Here is a 25,741-nt window from a genome sequence, read left to right on the forward strand (position 1 = left end):
CTCATTACACAGTCAAACATCATGGGCACAAACAGCCAATGACAATCCTGGGACCTCAAGAAGATCTGCCTTGACACGAAAGGATGGCACCTTCTACATTTTTTTTTTAACCTCCAAGGGATTTTAAGCATAACTTAATTTCTGTCCCTTTAAAGAAAATTCGTTTTACCTGTATCGCAGCCCAATTCTCAAAACATTTAAAATTCCTTTTATGCTTCTACACGTTTGAATCAGGAAGTACCTGAGTGTTTCATGTATAGTCGGTTAAAATTGTCCTTATATAACGCATACAAATATAAAGTGGCAGGGTAAGCCTGTCAAGTAGTTTATACTTGTCTTAGAATAAAAAGTCCATGTGCAATACACTGTCAAACAACAACATAAATGCTCTTTGGGGAGGATATGCAGTGTCTACCACACTATGGTTTCCTATATTAAATACGGATGTGGACGATTTAATTCTTCACAAAAAGAAAATGAGTCTTTATTAACTTTCCAACGTCCAAACAAGTTTTACACAGGGAAAGAATTACCACTGGATCCGTGTCTGAGTATTTACATTTGTCTCACTAACTGAAACTACTTCCTCCCTTCATGGGGTCACAGGGGGAAGAAGGGGGGTTGTTTGTTTCACTGGGACGTTCCCCACTCCCGGACCAGGAAAGTTGTAAATATGGGGACGATCAGGGCACATTTGCTGTTAGTTGTATTGTTTCCGCCTCCTCACTAGCTCCGGCTCTTCTCCCGGGCGAGGCCTGTCACCGACCAGCAGTAGCTCCGCTCAGCCCGGAGCTCTCCTAATCCCCGAGCTCAAGTAGATTCCGCTGGCCCGCGGCCTGCACTCTCCGCCGGGCCTACGCCTCCCCGACCGCCCGGCAGGAGCCCAGTCCCCGCCACCGGAGCCGGCCGGGAGAGGGTACAAAACCACCGCCACCCAGGGCGGCTGCCACCAGAGAAGAGCGAACTCTAGACTCGCCCGTGGAGGAGACCTGGGGCCGCTAAGGAAACGGCGGGGAGGGGAGCGAGGAGGAGAGACGCTGAGGACCTGGCGCCGCCGCCGCCGCCGCCGCCGAAATAAAGAGCAGGAATTTACCTGGGCGAATCGGCGTCTGAATCCAAGGGGAGGCCGAGGCCGCTGTGGCGAGAGACTATAATCCGGGCCGGGAGGGGGGGTGGCTACGGCTCCTCTTCCGTCTCCTCAGTGCGGGGAACATGTAGAGCCGGGGGGAGACCAGCCGAGAAGACAAATCGCTGCTTCTTCTTCCTCCTCCTCCTCCTTCTCCCACATAGAAACACTCACAAACACCCGACCAGGGGCCCGAGCTACCGGGGGGGCATCGCCGCCGGCCCGGGAACCAATCCTCCTGTCGGCTGGGGCGTCCCTCCCTGCGGCTTGGTGGTGTCGGGTGAGTCGGTACCGACGGAGGGAGGGGGGGGAGGGCGGGGGGGGAAGGAGCCCTGTGTGTGTCTCTCTCTCGTTCCGTCTCTCCCTCTCAGAACAAAATGCCGACCGGAAGTGCAGCTGCAGGAATGACTCCCTCCGCCGGCGCCAAACACTAACAACCACCCCCTCTTCCCCACTCCACTTCCGCCACCGCCGCCGCCGCCGCCACTTCGGCTCGCGTCCTCTGCCGCGCCGCGCCTCACCGCGCCGCCCTGCGCCGCTCCCGGGGCCGGGCCGTGGCCGACGGAGAGGTGGCTGCGGCGGCGACTCTCCTCTGCGCCCTTCTCCTCCTGAGGGCGGCTGTGGATGTTGCCTTTTATTGTCGATCCTGCGGAGCGGGGTGCTCGCTGCAGCGCGGGCTGGCCGCCTCTCCCCGGTCTTTATTTTCCTGGAGGCCGACCGAGGCGGGGCCCGAGTTCGGTGGCGGTCGTGTGCGTGGGGGGCGCTCCGGCCCGGACCGGCTCGCAGGCCGCGCTCGCTGCCCCAGCTGGTCGTCATTAGCTTTAGGGAGCCGCGCTCGGGGCGGCCACGTAGAGGACGCCCGCGATTCGACGGCGACGGTGCATTTTTTAAACGGTGTCCCTGCGGCCGGGTGGATGGATGTATCGTACGCCTTCTCTCCTTTTGAGAGGCCAGACTTTACGCCCGTCTCTGCATTATTTCTGCGGAGTAAGAACGCAGCCCTTGGCGGTGAAGAGGAGCCCCAGCTGGACTGAATTGGAATCGTGTTTGTGATGCATTTATTTCTGGAAATATGCGGTCTTTTCTGGTCTGCTTTTTGTTGGCGGTGGTTTTGGTTCTTGCCTAACTGTCGGGATAAAGGCCTGTAGGCGACGCTGTTCGAGAGAGGAGCTGGCCGCGGCGGGCCCGGAGCGCTCGGGTCCGCGCCCCGCTCGAGGTGTGGGTGGAGCCCGGCGCGGGGAGAGCGGCCGGCCGGACCCGGACGCCGGCCACCCGCGGACTGGGGGCGACGGGTGGGCCTGGGGCCGGCCGGTCTCAAACATCGTTTTCCTCTCCATTTGAACCAGTGAGGTACTGGCCAAGGCTGGAGTACAAGTGCGATCGTGTGTGCAGTACCATGCTTTTGTAGTCTCTTAATGTAACACGTGAAATACCTTTATCGTTCCACAGTTCTGTTACGTTTACTTGTGTAAATTAAAAGGGGGCTAGTCTTCATGTAAGAAGTGCAGTAGGTAAGCGAATTTTACTCAAACGGGACGAAATTTGTGTTTTATTTTCGTGAGTTTATTTAAATTATACATTATGTATTTGTAAATGTACCAATACGCTAAAAGTAAATGGGAAAACTTGTTTACAGGTTATTCCTTTTGCCTCAAAAATCACTCGAGGGACTCAATCAGACCTTGTTACTCCTTTACTCTGCTGCAGTGGCTTTGCACCTAGCTGAGAGTAAAAGCCAAAGCCTTGACCGCGGCCTACAGACGGTGCGCGCCATGCGGTGAGGGGAAGCTGCCCTGGCATCCTTGCCAGCAGGACCTCTGCCAGGCTCTTTCCCCAAGTATCCATAAGGCTTGCCCCCCTCGCCTGCAGGATTTTGCTCAGATGTCACCTCGGGGCTTCCGTGGCCACTCTTTAAACTGCAAGTTCCCTGTCCCCCTTTTTCTTATGTATCCTTCAGGCATTCTGCATATCTTACACGTTTATCTTATTATCTGTTTTCCCCCGGTAGAATGTAAGCTCCAGGAGGGCAAGAGGTTCTGTGTTTCTCCGCTGGTGTTTTGAGGAGGAAATAATGCCTGAGACACAGTGGATGTCTTAATATTTGATTAATGAATGAATGGTAATTATAAAGGCCTTGACTCCCCCCCCCCACACACCAATTTCCTAACTCTCTCCCTTAATATATACATATACAGGCTTCTGTGCTACAGAGACCTTTTGAAAGATTGAGAAAACTGGAAAAACCTAGGGAAATGCAAGTTTATTACAGAGTTCTAGAAAAGGCAGTACTCTAGACGTTTGGAAGTCCTCCACAACACCAGAAGCCCACAAACTAGTGATAATTATTTGTTTTTAGGTTTCTGTAAATGGGCTTGCTAGAGGACAGTCGATCAGATTACATGATCATATTTGTACTGGGCCAATTAGCTTTGCTGTCTTCCTGGATCACACACTTCGTTTTTCATCCTGCCTGCCTTTCTTGCAAAATACATGCTATTTTCACCAAATTAAAGTCTGTGAGAATTTGGTTGGCTTAGCCCAAATCCAGCACTACTGGAAAACTTCATTCAGCTAGTATTTATTGGGCACAAAATGTGTGCCAGGCACAGTGATTCAAAAGGTGCGTATTTCTGAAGCTTTATATAAAGGACCACATATGGCTACTTTGGTTACTACTCAATTATGCTGTCAAGCAAAGCAAATGCTAGTGAGATTTATTTTTACAGTTTCCTTCTGAAGTAAAGGTTCAGTGAAAGCTGAGGTCAGCTTTAGTGTGGATATTGTAATTCACCTTTTAGTTTGCTGTTCAGTTACATTTACTTACCTTATGATAGCACTAGGTATACCAATAAATTAATTGATAATGATTTTTGAAAACTATGAAACAAATTGAGAATTTTTAGTTCCTACTGGCTGGAAAAATAGGCCTTTTAAATTAAAATAAGAAGGGGTACCAGTAAACTAGAAACTATGCAATAAGCCTTTGGCTATGATATTACAAGTAATCGTATTTCATGTATGGAATTTTTGGACAAGAAAAGAGTCTTGATAGGTATTTTGCAACCATTAATACAATTAATTAGACACTGTTTAGTAAATCCAACAGTTTGTTAATTCTAAGTTTACCCTTAATCTTAAGAACAGCTTTCAGTAATATACAGATGGCTCAGAATATGTTTTTCACTCAGTTTCAAAATACTAATACTTCAATTTGCTTAAGGAAGCCCAGTTATCTTCTTCTATACTTTCTTAAATGTTACTGGTAGACTAATAATTTTGTATGTCCAGGTAACAAAAGTCTTGGCATTATTGTTCTAATTAAAAATTTTAGATATTTTTTCAGTTTCTTCCCTCATTTACTTATTAAGGACTTACCTAGGTGCTAATTAACTTTGTAATAGGCACCTCCTATACATTAGTGAATGAAAATGGACACGTTCTCTGCCTTTAAGGGTTTTAATATGTATGTAGTTTATATCAGTTTTTTCCAGATCATAGAATTAAATTGTTTCAGTAAATATCAGAATATTTCTGTATTAAGTCAATTAGTGTTTTACTTGCCTAAATTTAAGTATCCAAGTTGAGATCTTGTGTAGAATCTATTAACCTAATCTTAGTGTTTTCTTGATTTCGTTGTCTTGTTTCTTGTTTTTTTTTTTTTTTTGCTTAATAACTATTTTCCTTAACACCATCCAGTTATTTTGCTTTTACGTTCTGAAATCTTTATGTCCAAAATCAATTGATTTATGGTGGCCTTATATTTCATTATTATATCCTTGATTTGTCAGTTCTTAGTTTGTAGGGTCGTCCAATAAACTTTTAATCTGACCTAATATTGCCCCCTTGCTTTAAGTATTATTGAGTTGCACTAATTTTATTTGTCAAGAATATTCCTGGATATTCCCATATATATTCTTGATCAATAAACTGCAGAAAATTTAATATTTTAAAATGGATTTTAAGTATTATCAATTGAATGTCATCAGTAGGAATTGGTACAATTGATAAATTATGAATTGTTATTTTTATTGAAAACAATTATCTTCAAGATAAATACAATTTGCCGTAAAATGATAGAAATCAAAAATTTTAGAACATCATTTTCTCACAATTTTATGCCTACCAGTTCTTATCCTTTGTTACTGATAAAATTAACTTCTATAGGAACAAATTTTTAAGAGAGAAAAAAGAAGTAAAGGACATGTAGTATATGTGTGTTTTGTAGATTATTTCAAACTCTACCAAAATTATTTCATATTTAGGATAATTAAGTTACCTTTAGGATGATTTTTATCTTAAGAAACTTTGATGAAGAGTTAATTATAGCTGTTGATTTGAGGGTGAGCTACAAAAATATCAAATGACTTAACATTCTGTAAATATGTTCCTATTTCAAGTTTTCAAAATAAATACCTTAATCAAGTTTGTGATACCTTAATCAAGTTTGTGATAATGTCTATGAAGACTATTAAACATATTTTATCCATTTTTGTTAAGATGATAGAAATGAATGGTTTTTCCCCTGGATGATTTTCTTTCTTCCTCTTAACCTTCAGGAACGAGCTTTGTCCTTTCATTAATCCTTCTCACCTCTAATTAAGGATTTTTCTCTAAATTCATAGATTTTATTATCCATGCCATCCATTTATAATCCTATGACTTTCTTATATATTTTGTAACATTTTGTGTTTCTATGCCTTATGTTCCTAAATCAAAGGGACCAGTTATGTGTTAGACTACAAGTTTCAATGTGTGTTGCATAGAGTAGGGCCCTCAAAAAATGCATTTCTGAAATATAATTTCACTGTAAAATTATTAGAGTCATTAAATCTTCATGAAAGCCAAATCTTAATGGAACCTACACATACACTGAATGTGAACCAGAGAATTAAGCTATACATGTATTTTAATACTAAAACTAATCTGGAACATCGATTAAAAATGATTTTGTCTACCAAATACAAAATCCATTAAAAACCTAACACCTAAAATAGGTATGAAGAGAGTGCTTATGATGCTCATTTCAAAACATCTCCTCTAGACCAGTATTTTAAAACTGGGTCATGTACCATTATGGGTCATGAAATAAATTTACTGGTTGTTACTAGCAGTTTTTATTAGATAGATAAATATAGAAAAGAATAGAAAAATCTAAGAGTACATCACACATGGTAAAGTCTGTTATTTTTGCATAAACATTCATTCCATTTATGTGTGTGCATGTGCTGGGTTGCCTTGTAAGATACTTTCCTTACTACGAGTTATAGGCCAAAAAAAGTGGTTTGTTTTTTTAATCTACAGTTCAGGTTTCCCTTAATTCCCTCCTTAAAAAATGAAAAAGAATGCTAGAAAGTTCTGATTGCCTATGAAGGAGTGAGGAATTTTAGAGGAGGGACTAGGATATTTTAGAGATTTGATACTGGCTTCAGAAAGGTGATCTTAAGGTAAAGGGTAGGTAATAAACTATGTAGAAATGTCAAATATTGTTGAAGTTGTGAGAAGGAATTATTTCTCTAGTAGAGCTAAATTTGGTGTATTTAGATCTATGGCTGTTTTCTTATTGATTTGTTGTAGCACATTTTCTAATCTCCAATGCCCAATACAGCAAAATAATAAATATAAGGCAAAAGGTATGTTTGTTTCTTTTTCTTCTCATCTTTCCATCAATCTTAAAACAGGTATTTATTAACTACTTATAGGAGTGCAAAGCAAACTACTACCTTCACAGAGTAATTATCATAAGAGCAAGATATTACCTGAAAATGATAGAAACTCCTCTCTCCTGAAAAATAACAAACTTTCAATAAGGTTTTTCTCTCTAGCCAAAGTAAATAATAAAATAAATAGTCCATTTTCATTTGCCAACCAACTCATTCCACATATTTAAGTAAATGTACTTAAAATTGTGTACAGAATAAAAAGGAGAGAATTGTGATAGAATTTGAAAGGGAGGTAATATACTGTAAGTGGTATTTAAAATTTCAAACAAAATAAGATAATGGTTATGATATACTGAAATGTTTTAATTAAATTTATACATTTCAATAAAATTTAAACCTTTCATTACTTACCTGTTCACCTTATTTCTGTATAGATTTCAGTATTGTAATGTAGACGAGTCTATTTAAGAGCATTAATAAAAGGTTTTTTTCAAACATGATACCAACTCCCTTTCAGTTATAGATATTTAAGATATTTAGCTTGGTTAAAACCTTAGCTAAACACAAAATTTTCTAGAGGACTAACGTAAGAATCTCTAACAATTATTGAACCAGTGCAAAATATACCCTATTGAACTAAGACAGGAATTATACTACTAACCAGCAGAGGGAGCCAAGTGAGGCCTGAAAAGCAGGAGTACAAAGGAAGACCACATGACTTCCTGTTTTGAGTTTGACTGTTGTAGCAGCTGTTCTCCTTTTGAGTTTAGTCTACCAAAAAGCCAAGTAAAAGAATAGAAAGGCTACCAATGTATCAGATGTGGATAGGGTGACAATTTTAACTGTCAAAATTACCTTGCAGGAAGCAAACTGGAAGAAAAGATGTTATGCTTAAATTAAGGACAGCCCAGGGAAGAATATGTGGCATAAAAGAGAATTCTTTAAAAACTGGATGTTAAAAGTTGAATAAGTAAACTATGCAAATAGTAAGATAGTGATTTTCCTTCTACTACAGGTGGTAAAACTTATGTGGATCAGAACAAAGCAATGATATGCTTATCAGCCATTAAGCAGAGTAAATTCAAGTAGAAATATACAAATGGAAATGTCTCAGTATTATAACCTAAGATGGAATACCACAGAAACAGTACCTTAAGGCCATGATGAATTACTACCCAGATGTAACAGTGAACCATTTCTTAATATTTCCATTTTTATTTAAAGCTGAATTAGGCTCTAAATAAGCACATTTTAAAATTATAAAGTTGGGGCAAATAAGTAGATTGACCACACATTAAATTTATATGACTTTGATAATCTAAGAAACAAGGGATAAATTTTAATAAAAAATGATTACAATGAAATAATATAATGAGGTGATTTTTCACCTTAAAAACAGAAAATAGAATTGTTTTTATTATCCTTTATAAACATAACAAAAAGTAGTACCTGTTTTGTGACATGTTTGGAGGAATATGACAGCTAAGTGATAATTGTACTGTCAGCTTATGTGATATCTTCTAAGAACCTCAAAATGCCTGATAGAATGATTATTTGAAGTAAAATTGTTAACAGCTGAGTGTTAGCTAACTGCATCAAAATAAAAGTGTAAAGGCCCAAACAATTTTAGTTAAATAAAGTAAATTATGCTAGCCACTTACTCATTGCAAGGTTTGTGGAAACATGCTGTCCAAAGCATAGAAGGCAATGGATTCAGGCAAGTTTTAGCAATAGGTACGTTTACTTATGTGTGTGTTCATTCCAAAAGTATATTTCTTGAACACTTACTATCTGCATAAGACATGGAACATAACTTCAGTATGAACTAGACAAAATTATTAAATCTTGTTGAAAGATTTAATTTCATTAATCTTATGTAAACAATCACAGAAATTCAATATGCAACCCACTGGATCCAAGGAGATGGTACTTAGAAGCAAATCATTAATATTGGGTACTAGAAGGTAGATTATAAACCTCTGTAGGTCAGTTCTTTTATAATGTGACATTATAATATACTGACATTATTATATATATTGGCATCTGGTGTCAAATCAGTTAATCACAGCAATGATATCAGTCAGAGACATTTTAATGCCAAAAAAAAGCAATTCAACCAGTTATTACTACTTCTAATTATGTGCCTCTTTTACACACAAGTTATGATGAATATGGGCTATTAGAATTGTATAAACAACTGGAACTTTTTACTTATATTTTTAATTTTGTTAATGTTTCCACTCATAGAAAAATACTATATTGTTCTTTTAAAAATTCCATTAATAAAGTGGCAAGAGCTTTGCCATGAACCATTTCCTTATTGATAAGCATAATAATGGGTTAACTCATATCAAAGTCCAGTGAAAAGTATTAACTTTGTCACCAAAGTCAACATTTCAGAGTCTAAAATTGTGTAGTATAAGTTTTACTGTTTTATCTAGTTTTTATTTAATAATGTAAGTCTCTGACTGTAACAATAAGCTCAAAACCAAACAAAGGAAGCAAAGAAAATAGCTCATACCTTGTCTTATTCCAGAGAAGAGAGTGGTGACCGATTAGGAAAAGCACCAAGAAAGTGATTTCCAGTGAACAAAATCAGGAGGTTTGAGTAAAGAATTTTGCTCTCCCTAAAAAAATTAAATACAAAATTTTAGTCAGGAATTTGTATGCACACACGAATACCATTTTTAATATTGCTCTTTAGACATTTGAAATATTTTGTTTTCTCTTTGAAAAAAATAGAACCAAACCCCAAATTGTTGTAATAGTCATTTTTCTAATTTATCAGCTTCCTTCTGTCTCAGACTGTTGAGTTCTGTACCTCTTCTAAAGCGCCTCTCTGATGTAGCTTTCTCAGTATTGCCGTCTTCCTAATTCTACCATTAACATTCGTTAGCTTTCTCCAGTATATTCAGATGATTCCTCATGATCATAGCCCCACGAACTATGTAACTTTTGCTTGATGTAAGGGGAAACAGCTAACATGGTGAATTTAGAAAAGCTATAGTCATACTTGATAATACTTCATATTTGCAAAAGTACTTTTAATTTGAAGAACTTGTACATTTTGTAGGCTTTCTGTAAAACTTTTTGAAGGTCTATTTTGTGCTAGGAGCTTAGAATTGATAATGACAACGTTTAATCTTGTGCTGACATTAAGTCTTTTGGGCTTTAATTCTACCTACAATATTGCTGTAAAAACATCATAATTGTGAAATCTGGCTCTTCAAGAAATACTCACCAGAAAACTGATTTGATATGATTCTGACTACAATGTAACTATTGTATTCAATATCATAAGAGTTAAGTATGACCTCTGAATAAACAAGTCTCTAATTCTCTATAGTTTTAGAAATGTTGTATTCTAAGGCTATCAGAAGATAATGTGCTTCTTAAAGAAATTTTTAATTTGTGTATCCAAAGTTGGGGAATAAGTTGTTCATTACTTATGAATGCACAACATTTTTATTATTGTAAACTATAGATCCTTCACTCAACAAGCATGCGTATTACTAACAATTCAGGTTCAGTTCTCTAGATGGACTCTGGTGTCATTAAATGAGAGAGACATACAGGAGAGAGTGTACGCTGAGAGCAGAGAGGAGTAAGAATAAATTTGGTTTGGGATAAATTAAATTTCAGTTACCTATTAGACTCTCAGTTAGAAATATGCATCAGGCAGTTGAAAATATGTGTGGATACTCAGGAGACAGAGCTAGAGATAAAGACGTGAGCTTCAGCTTCATATAGGTGATAGTTGAAGCCACAGAGTTGAACCTGGGGAGAATTTATAAAATGAGAAAGAAACAAACAATTATGAGGATCACTAAGGAAAAAGTAAGCTACCAAAGTTCGCTATGGTTTAATAATCCACCACTTTCTCCCTAAAATATTTGAAAAGAACACTTTTTATTTACAAGACTTTAGTTAAATATAACAGATGTTTAGCTCTAAAATCAGTAATGTGTAAAATCTTATATTATCTAATCTTGAAAGTTATTCAATTACTGTCTCTTTCTCTTACATTTTACTTGAAAAAGGGAGAACAGGAGAAAAAAGAGGTTGACTTCCTAAGAGAATAATAAAAAAAGTTAATGACATTTTACTTTTAAGCAGCAAATTCTTCTGAACATTACATAACCCAGATCTAGAAAGTTTAGTTACAGCTTCCAAACTTTCCAAGTAGTTTCTGTCTGTACTAGCCCCAAGGTGCCACTCTAATCTAATCCACACTTCTATCTGACTATTCTTGCTGCTTTGCTTAAATCATTCCTTCTTAACCCCTGTTTCTCTACTAACCCTCTCGTACTATCTATCCAGTCACCATTGATTTCCACTGTCCCCACACATTTTGATTCTTTTAAGTCAAGGGTAATATCACAGTCTTTATTCTTCCTGTTACCTAGTAGTAAGACAGAAACTAGCATAACAGGGTGGAAGTGAAGATTATGCAAAACATAACATATTCCAGAGTAATCCATATTTTTCAGTAGTGAACCACAGCAATCAGAAATCCATATGTCTGTGGGCCACATATATTTTAATTCATAACAATGGTGGAATTATAGTCTATTAACTATTCAAAAGTATTTAGAATGTCCAAATAGTTTAATCAGCTTTATTCATAGATAAGTGCACAGGTCCAGCCCTGGTGGACTAGTGATTAAGTTTGGTACACGCCACTTTGGCAGCCTGGGTTCAGTTCCCAGGCATGGACCTATACTACTTGTCAGTTAGTGGCCATGCTGTGGCAGTGGCTCATATACAAAAAGAGGAAGATTGGCAATGGATGTTAGCTCAGGGCAAATCTTCCTCACACACAAAAAAAAGATTAAAAGTGCACAATTATGGGCCAATTACTAGACTTCAATCAATTTTGAAAAATCAATGAGAATGTCATTACCAGACTTTGCTTAAGAACCAAGGGCTGTTCAACAAATGGTACTAGGACAACTGATTGATAGGCACATGAAAAGAATGAAGTTGGACCCTTACTTCATATCATACATAAAAATTAACTCAAAATGGATCAATAGCCTAAATGTAAGAGCAAAAGCTATAAAACTCCTAGAAGAAAACATAAGGGGAAATCTTTATGACCTTGGATTTGGCAATGGATTCTTAGATATGACACCAAAAGTGTGAGCAACCAAAAAACGAAGGTAACTTGGATTTCAAAATTAAAAACTCTTGTTCTTCAAAAGACACAATCAAGAAAGAAAATGAAAAAAAAACCCCATAGGATGGGAAAAAATATTTGCAAATCATATATCTGTTAAAGAATCTGTATCTAGAATGTATAAATAACTTATAACTCAATAATAAAATAACAAATAATTTTAAAATAGCAAAAGATCTGAATAGATATTTCTCCAAAGAACAAGTACAAATGGCTGCTAAGCACATGAAAAGATGCTTAACATCATTAATCACCAGGAAAATGCAAATCAAAACCACAATGAGATACCACTTCATACCCACTGGGATGGCCAGAATAAAAAAGGCAGATAACAACAAGTACTGGCAAAGATGTGGACCTATTAGAACCCTCATACACTGCTAGTAGGAATGTAAAATAGTGCAGTCACTTTGGGAAATAGACTGACAGTTCCTCAAATGATGAAATATCTAGTTACCATATGACCCAGCAATTCTACTACTAGATATAAACCCAAGAGAAATGAAAACATGTCCACACAGAAATTCGTACACAAATGTTTATAGTAACATTATTTGGAATCATCAAAAGATGGAAACAATCTAAATGTCCACCAACTGACAAATATGTAAACAAAATGTGTTATGTCCACACAATGGTATATTATTTGGTCATAAAAAGGAACAAGGTACAGATACATGATGCAACATGAATGAATCCTGAAATCATTCTACTAAGACATTCCATTCATATGTGATTCCATTCATATGAAAGTCCAGAATAAGGAAATCCATAGAGACATAAGATAAATTAGCAGTTTCTTAAAGCTGGGGTGTGGGAGATGAATGGATGGGAGGGATGATAGCTAAAGGGTACAGGGTTTCTCTTTTGCAGTGATGAAAATGTTCTAAAATTGACTGTGGTAATGGTTGAACATACCTGTGAATATACTAAAATCATTTAATTGTATGCTGTAAGTGGATGAGTTGTATGGTATGTGATTCTATCTCAATAAAGCTAGTAAATAAAAAACAAAACAAGGATTATATATACACAAAGCACATCTCAATTTCCACTCCAGCTTTATATTACTGAAAGTAGCTCTCAAATTTGATTTTCATGGTTTCAGGAAAGAAAATATAATACACATTAATAGAGTTAGAAGACACATATATTGCAAGAATTTGGCCACAGAGCCAGAAATTTCAGAATAGTAGTGCGTGGTATATATATTCAGCCTGAATAGCCTAGGGATACTGTGGGTTCTTGGGCATAGTTAGCTTTCAACTCAATCAGTTCCCCTTTAAGTATAGCCATGTTAACAAGGCAGATGCTTAAAAAATTCAAATATATCACTCTAAAGTCAGCTGCAGAAACTTAAAGCATAATTCATGCTAATGAAAATTTGTGAATTTCTTTAGAAATCCTGATTTTATTTCTACCAAATAGCTCGGCGGTTCTTCAAATTCTGTGGTTCCATTTAAACAAGACAGTTCTCATATGGGACGTGAATGTACACTCTAAGTAAGATCTACCCACTCCCCATGTTCTGGTTTGAATATTAATAACCAAAGTGCCTCCACCAACTCATCAGTTCTCTTATTTTCTTCTCTGTAGTCTCAAGTTCAGTGTATTCAGATATCTTGCTTGCAACACCAAACAGAAAATATAATCATCATAGCTCTTTGGGTTCTGTTATGGACTGAATGTTTGTGTCCTGCTCCAAAATTCATATATTGAAGTCCCAAATCCCAATATGATGGTATTAAGAGACAGAGCCTTTGAGAGGTAATTATGTTTAAGATGAGGTCACGAGGGTAGAGCCCCTATGATGGGATTAGTGTCCTTATAAGAGGAGGAAGAAACACCAGAGCTTTCTCTCTCTGCCATGTGAGAATACAGCAAGAAGGCAGCCATCTGCAAGCCCGGAAGAGAACCCTTACCAAGAACCAAATCTGCTGGCACCTTGTCTTGGACTTCCCAGCCTCCAAAACTGTGAGAAATAAATGTCTGTTTAATCTACCCATTCTGTTATTTTGTTGTAACAGCTCAAGATGACTAAGACAGGCTCAAAGTTGAGTCCCTTTAATTACCAAAAGTTTTAGATCTGAAGTAGCACCAGTGTAACCCTCTTCAACAAGTTTCCACAATCTAGCCATTTTACTAGATTAAAATAAACTAAATCCATTGCATTTAGAATAACACAATGACAACAGTAACAACAAAATGCTTAAAATAATCCTAACAAGAAATATGTGGAATCTACATAAAAAATGTATAAAACTTTATACTGAGAGCTATTAAAAATTTCGGAAGAAGAGAACTGTTCTCAAATTAATGTGTAGGGGTTTTTTTTTGGTAAAGTTTGAAAAAATGATTCTAAAATTCATATGGAATAATAGATGAAAACAGCAAAAGATATTTTTAAAAATAAGAGTTGTGGGTGGAGGGAACTTGTCTCTCTAAATATTAAAGTACATTATAAAGCTAAAATAATTGCAATATAATTGTCCCAGAATATACAGACTATTGGGAGAAACCCCAATACGTCATAACCCAAAAGGGAGGGATACACTATGTAACAAATGATGTTGGGAAATGCCTTTTATTAAATCCAGTTTTGTTCAAGCCAGAAACCTAGAAATCTTTCTTCACACCTCTCTCCTTCATATCCCCTGTACCCTGCCAATTCAATCAAACACCAAATCTTGTTCACTTTGTCTTTGAAATATCTGTTGAATCTGTCCACTTCTCTCTGTCTCCAGTGACACCAACTTAGTCGTTAGTTATCACTGGTAGCCAGAAGTGGCTGCCCTCATTTCTCACCTATTACTGCAATAGCTCACTTCTGGCCTTCTGGCATCCACAAAGACCTCCTCCAACTCTTTCTCCTGCTGCCACAGTGATCTTTTGAAAACATAAATTTGATCATGTAAGCCTGCTGCTTAAAACCCTTAAATGATTCTCATTACTCTTAAGATAAAGACTAAAATTCTTAACATGGCACAAGGCTCTGCATAGTGTGTCCTTGCCTACCTCTCCGGCCTCATCTCACATTAATCTCTTCCTTGCAGTCCATGCTCCAGATACCCTGGCTGTCTTCTCAATGCTTTTCTCATGCTTCCTGCTGCCAAGGTCCCTACAATTCCTTTAGGGCACTTATATCAGTTTGCATTTATACATTCATTGGTGTGATTATTTGATTTATGTCTGTCTTTACCATGTAAACTATAAATTCCACTAGAGCAAGGACCATGTCTGCTTTACCAACACATAACAGAATATATGCTTGATAAATATTCACTGATGAATAACTGAGTATAATAAATGAATGAAAAATAGATTCCCGTATTACATTTGCTAAAATAAACTACAGATGAAGTTCTAAATTTTAAATGTAAAACCAAAGTAAATCCAGTTTTGAAAAGCATAGATTACTTGGGTAAATTAGTAGAACTCAGCATGTGAACAGTTTTTAAATAAATATTTTGGAGGAAATTATAGAAAAGAATCACACAGCTTATAATATGAAAGAAATAAAAACTTCAATGTCTATCAATTGAATATTTGCTTTAAAAATATATATATCATGTTTTTAAAGAATATTAGATTATAGAAGAATAAGCACAAAACAGAGTATAAAAATCAGAGTATACATATAAATATTATAATCCCAATTTTATAATTTAAAAATTGGTTAGAAAGAAATACATCAAAATGGTATCTCTAAAAGGTGGGTTTAAATAAGTAATTAGTTTTCTTCCCCATACATTTTTTTATCCGAACTTTTTATTATTGACCAAGAACAACCAACCAAAGATAGTTACTTTTAAAGTTATTAATGAATTACTCTGAAATATTGTTGAGTCCAGATAGATCATTTCATCAAACTTTCATGGAATGGTGAATTCCCATGCTTTATAATCTATTCAGAACTTAAAAGTGATTTAAAATTATCCAGTTCATTTTTATTAGACTAATAGTATCTGAGACTAAAATATGATCAAAAAAATTCTTAAAACAGAAATAAAGAAAATCTTCAATTAAAGACTAAAAATCTTAATTCAATAGTATTTTAAAGATTCTACCATAACAATTATGTTCATAAGAGGATTGCAAAGATGTGAACTTATTAATATAATACATCATATCAATCAGTTAAATCAGAAAATGCATACGATCATCTCAACAGATGCCCAAAAGGATTCAATATCCATCACATACAAAATATCTTGGAAAGCAAGTCAGTGGGGTTGGGAAATTATTCAACAAATGGTGCTGTGAAAAATGACTGGACATTTGAAAAAAATCTGTTTAGTGTCTCGTTCATCTTCACATATCAAATTCTACCTACCTTAAACAGGCAGAGTTAAAAATCAAGCAGTACAAATCTTGAAGAAAATATAAGGAATTTATACCAAATTTTTGAATGAGGAAAGATTTCAAAGCTTAAAAAAGCATGAAAAAAATTTTAAAAGAGAATATATGGATAAATTAAGTTATAACATTCACAGTTATGGGCCAAAAAATCCAACATTTCTTGGATTAATGATCAAATATAATCTAAATTCTAAATAGAAAATTTGTCCTAGTGGTATAAACTAAGCAGATTTTCATAATAAGCAATAAATCAGAGACTTTCTTCATTTGTTCCTTGGTATTCTGTGCAAGACTTAACACATATATATTAATATATTCTTAATATATTCTACTCTTTTTAAGGATTGGCACCTGGGCTAACAACTGTTGCCAATCCTTTTTTTTTTTTTTCCTGCTTTATGTCCCCAAACCCCCCCGTATACGGTTGTATATCTTAGTTGCAGGTCCTTCTAGTTGTGGGATGTGGGACGCGGCCTCAACGTGGCCTGACGAGCAGTGCCATGTCCGCGCCCAGGATCCGAACCCTGGGCCGCCGCAGCGGAGCATGCGAAATTAACCACTCGGCTATGGAGCCGGCCCCTATTCTACTCTTTCTAAAAAACGTATCTTTTCTACCAACTATTCTTGTAGTTTCAGCAGCAACACAGTGCTTGGCTAGACATTCCATAAATTTTTGTTGAGTGAACGACCCCCAAAAATCATATTTCAATTACAAATTAAGAGTTTCTGTTGTTTTTTTCCCCTTCTCGTACACTATCAGGGCAAGAAATATCCTATAGTTTGGAATAAAATCTGGGGAGAAAACCCATGGATGGTAAATTGGGATAGGACTTACTAAATCACACATTTTGGCAAATCGCTAACTTTTTTGTGAACAGGTTAATATGATATTGTCAGTACCAAATCTATTTTAACATGAGTCAGTTAGACTGAGTCATTATACTATTTCCCAAATTATTTCACAGAACATCCATCCTGCAAAATGATCCAAAAATAAAGGATTCTTTGGTCACATTACCCTCTTGAAAATTTACCATGTATGTCAACATATTGAATGTTTTGAAAAGTTCCTCAATAAAGAAACCTGTTAACTTTTGTTTAACTCAATGTTTTGATCATAAAATCTTTTTTCATACAACTTCTATTAATATCTTTAATATTAAAGTACTTTTCTGTGGAAAACCATATTACCTAACTCCAAATTGAGATGATAATTGTACAAACATTTTGGGCATGAAATGAATAGATATCGTTCAAAATTTGTTTTCTAACTAAACCAAATAGGCTCACCTGGTTAAAACAGGCCCAATTCTCTTAACAATTCTTGGATTGTATGCATTTTTGTTACATAAATAAGTTTGTTATATAATTCAGCACATATTAACATTTTCTTTTATCCTTTCAATACTTTTTAACAACTTAAAGCTTACATTTAAAAAGTAACTTGTGCAAATATAAGTAATTTATTCAGGTAAAATCAATAAGGTTTTTTTGAAAATTTGAAGTGGCAGGATTTACATGGAAGAAGAAATAATATTGTAAGAATGGGTCCATTTTTAGCCTATTTTCATAAAATAGAAGCACATATTATATATTAAAATGTTATATTTTTATGTCTAATCTTTGCTATTATTAATTTGAAATTCAATTTCTATGTAAAATAGAGAATTTCTTCAAGCACGCAACTTAAAAATTTAGATTTAAATAAGTAATTGATAGGATTTGAGATAATCACTTAACTCTTACTACCAAGTCACTTAACTCTCTAAACCCCCATTCCCTCATGCATAAATTAGAAATTATACTTGTGGCTCACTCATACAGATAAGGGTAAGAAATAAAGGAGATAATAGTTGCAAAGTTTTAGCACAATGCCTGACACATAATCAATTCTAAATAAACGTTTGTGATTATTGGACTATCTCAAGTTTTAATTCTAACTCTGATATTAGGCAAATTACCCCAAATAACCCAATGTTCATATTTTTAAAATACTATCCAGCTTATAGGACTGATGCAGCAATTTGCAATGAAGAAACAACATTTATAAAAGTCCTTAGATGTCGCTTGAGAATTTACAAAACACTTTCTCTCTCTCCCCTCCTCCAAAAAATATGACCAATTAACTTTTTACAGATTTTTCTGAAATTTTCTATGATATAGAATTACAAACCAAGAAACATCCTTCGCTTTACTAAGATATGACTATGCTGTGACTAAGGTACTATAAGACTGTATCAATTTCACTGATGAATAAAGTGTTTGAAAATGATTGGCCCAAATCACAGAGAATTTATTGAAAAGGCGAAAATAAGTGGCTCGAATCTTAATGCTCAAGTCCTCATCCCATGAAATAAAAGCCCAGACTACATACACTTACTTACACCCGAGTTATCACAGAAATAGTATCTGTCCTACACCGCTGTTGGTTATTGCTTATTATATGCTCTGGGAAAAGAAAGACTACTAATATTCTTAAGACTTTAGCTGGTTTAAAAGAAAGGATTGAAAAAATACTTTTCACGTCTTCAATTCTGCTTCGGTTAAAAGCAAAAGACAAAATGGTACAATCACTACCTCCGACAGCGGGAAAGCAGCCTGAATCCCAGCGTCCACATTTTCATTTGGGCTCTACCACAAACTAGTACTGCGACCATTTTAAATTAATCTTCCTGATTGAACTGTTTCAACTTAAAATGAGGAAGACAAGCTAAGCAACTGCTGACGTCTTTTCCTTAGAGGCTGCACGTCCTGCGGGAAAAGCAGGGATTCAGGCGTCACATCCGGGCTCCCATCCTCAGGCTCTGATTTCTACTAATTCTGTAGCTTCGAACAAGTTAACCTCCCCAAATGAAGTTTCATTCGTTTTTTGTTCAGTGAAAAGTAAGTGAGATAAAGCATGTAAGGTCCCACGTAGGCGCTGAATAAAAAATATCATCTCCCTGTCAAGCCTGCATTTCTCTTGTTCCTTGTGGAAACCTCGACTTTTCCTTGGACTCGCTTCAAAAATCTGAAGGAACCCGAAGTCTGAGCACGTGGATATTTTTCTGTTTATTTTAAACATTAAAAGACGGAAAAAGTCAAGTTACGTTTAATTTACTTACACATTGAATGAGGAACCTTCGTTGAAAATAATACATTTACGCGCACCCAGGGCCGTCCTGGTAAATCCAGGACGTATGGTTTTCCTCCTCCTCTTGTACCCAGACACCTTGTCAGGGCACTCAGATATTTCGGGTGTAAAGTTTAAATGCAGAGTCTGTTTCCAGTATCTGAGCACGTGCGCGTGCCCCGCCAGCCCTGTCCCTCTGCACACCTGAGGGACGAGGTCCACAATTAAGCATTGCCATTAGCTGTTGATACTTTGGGGAGAACTCATGAAAAGGGTCAGAGAAGTGCTTGTATTTCTGGAAGAAGACACACTAACAGGGCCTTGGTGCTATTAGAGAATTATCTAATTAGTAATAAGGGGCGGGGGGGGGCGAACTGTGAAGCCACTTACCTGAGCGGGAAGCCTCGGATTAAACCATTCCTCCCGGCAAGTTCCTATTGGAGAGAGAAAGAGGATACCAACTTCAAATATTCACCTCAGACTCACTTGTTTTATTGCACCTGTGTGTTTACTGTAATTTATCCTCTTGATTTCGCTGGGGATAGTGAAGTTCTTTTATTAAATAGGGGGCTAAATAAGTTCTATTTCTGAGAAAATCCCCCCACCGCTCTGGGAAAATGGACGCGTCCACTGGCCTTCCCTGCGGTCCACGCTCAGCTCAGCCAGCGGCTCCGCGTGTCTCGCTGGCTGTATTTGGCTTGTGGGTGGCTGTGTGTGTGTGTGTGTGTGTGTGTGTGTGTGTGTGTGATGGACAGGAGAGCAAGGGGCTGTAAATTAGAGTAAACTGAAGACAGTTTTCTTGTTTAAAGAGTTGGCTCATTCGAATAAAAATACTTTTAAAAGTAAATAATGAAAAAAGGAAGAAAATATTTAAAAAGAAATCGTATTGTCATTACGATACTCAAACTAGAATGAACCAGTTTTATTTTTACTAGAATGAGCCAGTTTTATTTTTACTTTGTGCATAATTGACAATGATATGAATTAAGTGGATTCCATGAATAATTTTCTAAATATAAAGCATTAAATACAGAGTTTAACGTTGGTGAAAAAATCTGAAGTTTTGTTTTCAAGTGAGAATCGCTTTACATTTTTCTGACTTTATAATACATGATCACGTTTAAAAAAATCAAAATAATACACAAAGGCAAAAGAGGAAAAAGTCAAATCACCTGAAATTTCATCACTACACTAAGAGATAAGCACTGCTAAAATTTTGTTAAACAATTTTTAGTCATCTTAGAATGCATACACACACACTAGCACAGAGACACATTTACATACAATCTTACATAACAGGACATTCTATTTGCATACTGCTTTACACTGCTTTCTAATGACGTAACATGTTGCGTACATCTTCTTGTGTCATTTATATGACTGGGTGATATGGTTAGCAATAAGTTGTTTAATCAAGCCCTGTTTAAGAACAAGAAGATTGTTTCCAAATTTTTTTATAGCATATAAATAATACTATAAGAATATCCTTATATATACATCTTTGAGTACATGTTGGGTTATCTCCTTTAGATAAGTTTCTGGAAGTGGAATTACTGGAGCAAAAAATTATATCCATTTAAAAATTTAGTACATATATTCAAATTGCCCTCCAAAAATATATATTCACAATCCCATCAAGTACAAGAGAATGTCCTTTTCTCAACACTCTCAACATCAATGAGTATTATAAGTCCTTTTAAACTCTGGAAATCCAGAAACTTTTTCTTTTTTTGCATTTCTTTTATTCTTAATTAAGCCTAATATCTTTTCTTATGTTTAGTGTCCATTTACATTTCATCTTGTGACATTTTTCATGTCATTAACATAGATTTTTATTGTGGCAGCCATCTGTCTTAATTATTTGTAAGAACTCAGTATATAATGAATATTAACTTTTCTATATTAATAAATATAAACATTTTTCCATTATCTGCCTTGTAATTTTGCCTATGATGTATTTTAGACATATATTTATTTAAAATTATCAAATATTTTTTATGAAGTATTATAAAGTAGATACCTTTCCTCAGGTTGTCAGCTCCACTAATTTTTGAGGTATGTCATGGTGATTCATTTCATTGACTTACCCTCTGCCTTCCCAAAAGTAGTTTTACAAAAGTCTACCCATTAAAATTTCATTACAGCGTTACAACCTAACAATACTGTAACCAGAAAGTAACCTTCATCTAAGGGATAGCTCACATAAAATGAGACAGTTTATTTTCACATTACTCCATCCTTTCCAGATACCCAGAACTTTCATACAGAGTCTAGTCTGCCCAAGGAAAGAATCCTACTCTGAAGCCTCCAGCTCCAGAAAAGCATACCAAGCTTTTGAACTTCTCAACCTTTTACGATAAACATTACCAGATCTGTGCCTCATTGCCTTAAGACATTAATAGTCACTATTGACTGCCACTGTTTTAGATAACACCTCCAAGAACATTGTTTTACGAAGAGCTTTTTCTTCCTTTAAGTTGTCTTTGAAAAAAATCACAGAAGTGGGATAACTAGATCAAAGGATATTTACATAGCTCTTGTTACTTAGTACTATATTTTTCTCCAAATGGACAATACCACTAAAATTGTTTGTGTTTTCATTTCAACTTTAATAGTTTTGAGTGTTAATAATTATTTTTGTTAGTTTGCTAAGCATAAAAGAGAAATGTATTGTAGTTATAACTTGTATTTCTTTTATTTTTCCACGTGCCTTAGGTTTCTATTTTCTTTTGTGTATATTTCGCATTAATTTTTAAAAATCATGATAAAATTTGCTTTGTATCTCTAGAGATTTAAAATAGGCAGGAAAAACTGGAATAATCCCATTTTAAAAAGTAAAGAAAATATACCCCTTTGAGCAGAAAAATAGTTAAAAATACAAAATAATACATTCTATCCTCAATCCCTGGCTTCATTTTCTGTTACTCTTTGAAAGCATTTCACATGTATAATCAAATTTAGAATTGGGCCCAAAAGGTACTTGTTTTTCACATAGTAGCTAGAGTGATCTTTTAAAAATAGAAGCTTAAAATTGTTTAAATAAAAGTCCCAAATCCTAAACATTGCTTTTCCACCCCTCCATGATCCGACTTCTGTACCCTCTTCTATTTCAGCATGTGACCTTTGCTCTCAATACTGACCTTCTGTCATGTTGGTTCAGGAAATCTCTTATCATTAGTACCCAGTACACTGTTCCTTCTGCCTAAAACTTTTCCTGCACTCTCTTCACCCAACATATCTTCATTCTTCAGGGGTCTCTTGGAAGATCATGTAGTTTGTTGTAGGTGGTCAAGGGAGGATTTCTAAAAAAATGACAATTACACGGAGATCACATTAAGAAAAATAATACAGAAACATATAGCTTAGGCCTCTCCAAAAGCCTCATGCAAATGAGGAGTCCTGAAGTTTAACTTTCACAGTAAATCTATCTCTGGGTATAATACCTGCCTTGCCTCTGTTACAGGGTCATAAAGATCAAAAGACAGAACATATCTGGAAATGAATTGAAATTTAAAGCAATACCCAGGAGTTATCACTTTTCTTGGTATTTCTCTTTTTATAGAGACAACAGCAGTAAATGTTCAATCTCAATAAATTGACAAATTTTGTCTAGGTTGGCAAACAAACAAACCTAATCATTTGTTCACTTAATTTATGGGTTCCTCTACTCTTTAGGGGCTGTTAGCTTGTCTGTACCATGTACAAGCTGTCCACAGCAATACGTTCTGCCTGAACTAACACATTTTTCCTTAAGGCTAGTAGTTGCATTTAAAAACACCTATTTTGATGGGCCAATGGCATCCTCCAATAAAAGAAGTTAAATGATTAGATATGAGAAGGGTCAGTAACATTAATTTTCTGGCCATTAATAGATGTTGGTTGGTTGTAAGATATTCACTATAACATGTACAGTACTTGTAAAAAGAGATTCAGCTGAGAAGAAGGGCGATAAGGGTGGTAGCCTGAGCAGAAGGCAGGAAGACAGGATCTTGACAGGAGAGAGAAGAGGAGGAAGACAAACTCCATCTGAAATTGTCTTTGGACTCTCCTGGGACCAAAGGGCATAATGAGGAGCATAGTTTTTGTATACTGTTAAAAAATATTTTTATTACTTTACTTTTCAGTTGCTTAAATTATATCAAATGAAAGTCTATTCTGTTTTGTAGTTCAAAGTAAAATAAATCTGTAATGGGCATCCATCATTAAATTTATAAATATTCAATTATACATTATTCTTGTGGTTCCAAAAATTTATTTTCAAAGTATTTCTTATAGTTATTCATTCATTCACTTAACAAATATTTATTGAACACCTAACAAACATTTATTGAGGAAGCATTTTAAATGCTAGAGACGCAATGGTGAACAAGAAAGTTCATATTCTAGCGGATGAAAACAGTCAATGAATAAAAGAACAAATAAATATTGAATATACAAGTGTGATAAGTGCTGAGAAGAAAAATAAAGAGGATGGAAAATGATGGCAGATGGTCAGGGCAAGGCCTGTCTGTGGAGATAGTGTTTGAGGAGAGACGTGAATGAAATGAGAAGTGAGCCATGTGAGTGTCTGGGGAACAGTTTTCCAAGCAGAAGGAAAACAAGAGTAAAGATGAGTAAGATGTATACGATGAGTAAGAGCTTGGCCTGTTCCAGGAACACAAGGAGGCTATTTTTTCTGAAAGAGCAGAGTTTCTGAAAGCGTGAACCAAATGACAAATCCCTGTTCTCCTGGAATTTACATCATACCACGGAGAGAGAGACAAATAAAATGAATAAAATGTGACATAAATATATGTTGGGTGGTGATAAGTGCTATGAAAGAAAGAGCAGATCAGGAGAAGGGGGAGGAGAGAGAAATGAGTGCTGTTTTAGATAGGGTGGTGAGAGAAGGCTCCTTCGAGAAGATAACATTTGAGCAGAACCTTCAATGAATGGGGGGAGTGAACCACACAGATATCTGGGGAATAGTGACACAGGCAGGAGAAGAGTGAGTGCAAAGGCCCTGAAATGCTTAAAGCAGAGCAAGGAGTGTGGAGAAGAGTTTGCAGGGAGGAAGAAGGTAGGAGATGAGGTGGATTCACAGCCAAGGGCAGAATTGCTTGGGGCTTGTAGGTCTTTAGATTTATTCTGAGTGAGATCGGTGCCAATGGATAGTTACGAGCAGAGGAGTAATATGATATGACCTACATTCTAGAAGGATCACTCTGTCTGCTGTGTTTAGAGGACCAGGGTGGAAGCAGGGAGACCTCTTAGGAAGTTACTTGGGTAGTCCAGATGAGAGGCAAAGGTGTTCGGATTAGTGGAGATGGTGGAAAGGGTCAGAGTCTGGACATATTTTGAAAGTAGAGCTGACAGGATTTAAGAATGGATTAGCTGTTGGGTATAAGAAAATAAGTACCAGCAGGAGAGTATTTGCAAAAATCCAGGCAGAATTATGTATTTATAAGTGTAATTCAGTTTGAAATGCTTACATTTTAATTATTCAAAGATGTTGTTAATAACATAAATATAGATTTGATGAATGCATTCAACTAAATTTCTTTAAATGTGAAGGTTTGATTGAAATGTGAAAAATAATTCTCTTGTCTTGGCTATTATTTAGCATCTGGCCTTATGAGTGACACTCATAATTAAACCACCTGGCAACAGATTCACCAAATACTTGTTGAGCTTGGCACGGTACCGAGAACTGAGGACACGTTATCCATAAGGTACTGATCTGGAATCATATTTAATCCTCAAAATGACAATGTTTTGAGGTAGATACTCCGACATTAATATTCATGATAGTGTCTGTGACATGGTATTATATAATATCACAGTGTGCTTTTAAAAAAATAAAAATATTCTCAATTATAATGTTGATGTGAGGAAATAGGGCTTCATTTTAGTTTGACTTAGTTTCTTGGCCTTTATTTGTAAATTGTTTTAATTTTCTTGGCATGGAGTTTGACTTAAGATCCATGTAAGATAATAATGACCCGTATGACAAAGGAGTTTTCGTGTACGTTTGATCCAAGTAAATGATGCTTGATTTAGGTTTCTTGCAGCTAGAAAGAAATTTCCTCATCTGTAAAATGGTGATAATAAGAGTAACTACTATCTTATCACTAGTTTTAGTTTGGGAGAGTTAAACGATTAATTTCATATAGTCTAGAAAGACTATATGAAAAATCCATTACTATGTAACTTTTATCTTAATACCTACCCAGAATTTTTATCTGATTATTTTGGAAACACCCTTAATTCATCCAGTGAATGGTGCACTATCTTTTAGAACTGCCTCTCCATGTTATAGTATTTTT

At 36.1% G+C, this 25,741-nt stretch overlaps 1 protein-coding gene and 1 long non-coding RNA gene across 4 annotated transcripts in view; both read right to left on the minus strand.

The window, feature by feature from the left end:
* Positions 1–2,158, minus strand: part of NIPBL (NIPBL cohesin loading factor) — a 194,986-nt gene extending 192,828 nt beyond the window's left edge. For all 3 annotated transcript variants that reach the window (XM_070519754.1, XM_014831165.3, XM_014831167.3), the window contains exon 1: positions 1,094–2,158. The gene's annotated coding sequence lies outside the window, so the exon portion shown is untranslated. The remainder of the gene's footprint in view (positions 1–1,093) is intronic.
* An 8,273-nt stretch (positions 2,159–10,431) lies between these two features.
* LOC139046432 (uncharacterized) lies at positions 10,432–22,712 on the minus strand. The gene is made up of 3 exons (XR_011506508.1): positions 22,577–22,712; positions 19,827–19,870; positions 10,432–10,563 (listed from the first exon to the last, which is right to left on the minus strand). It is a non-coding gene; the product is annotated as an uncharacterized lncRNA (long non-coding RNA).
* Positions 22,713–25,741: the final 3,029 nt, after the last annotated feature.

The sequence above is a fragment of the Equus asinus genome, chromosome 10 (genome assembly GCF_041296235.1).
Source record: "Equus asinus isolate D_3611 breed Donkey chromosome 10, EquAss-T2T_v2, whole genome shotgun sequence".
Taxonomy (NCBI): domain Eukaryota; kingdom Metazoa; phylum Chordata; class Mammalia; order Perissodactyla; family Equidae; genus Equus; species Equus asinus.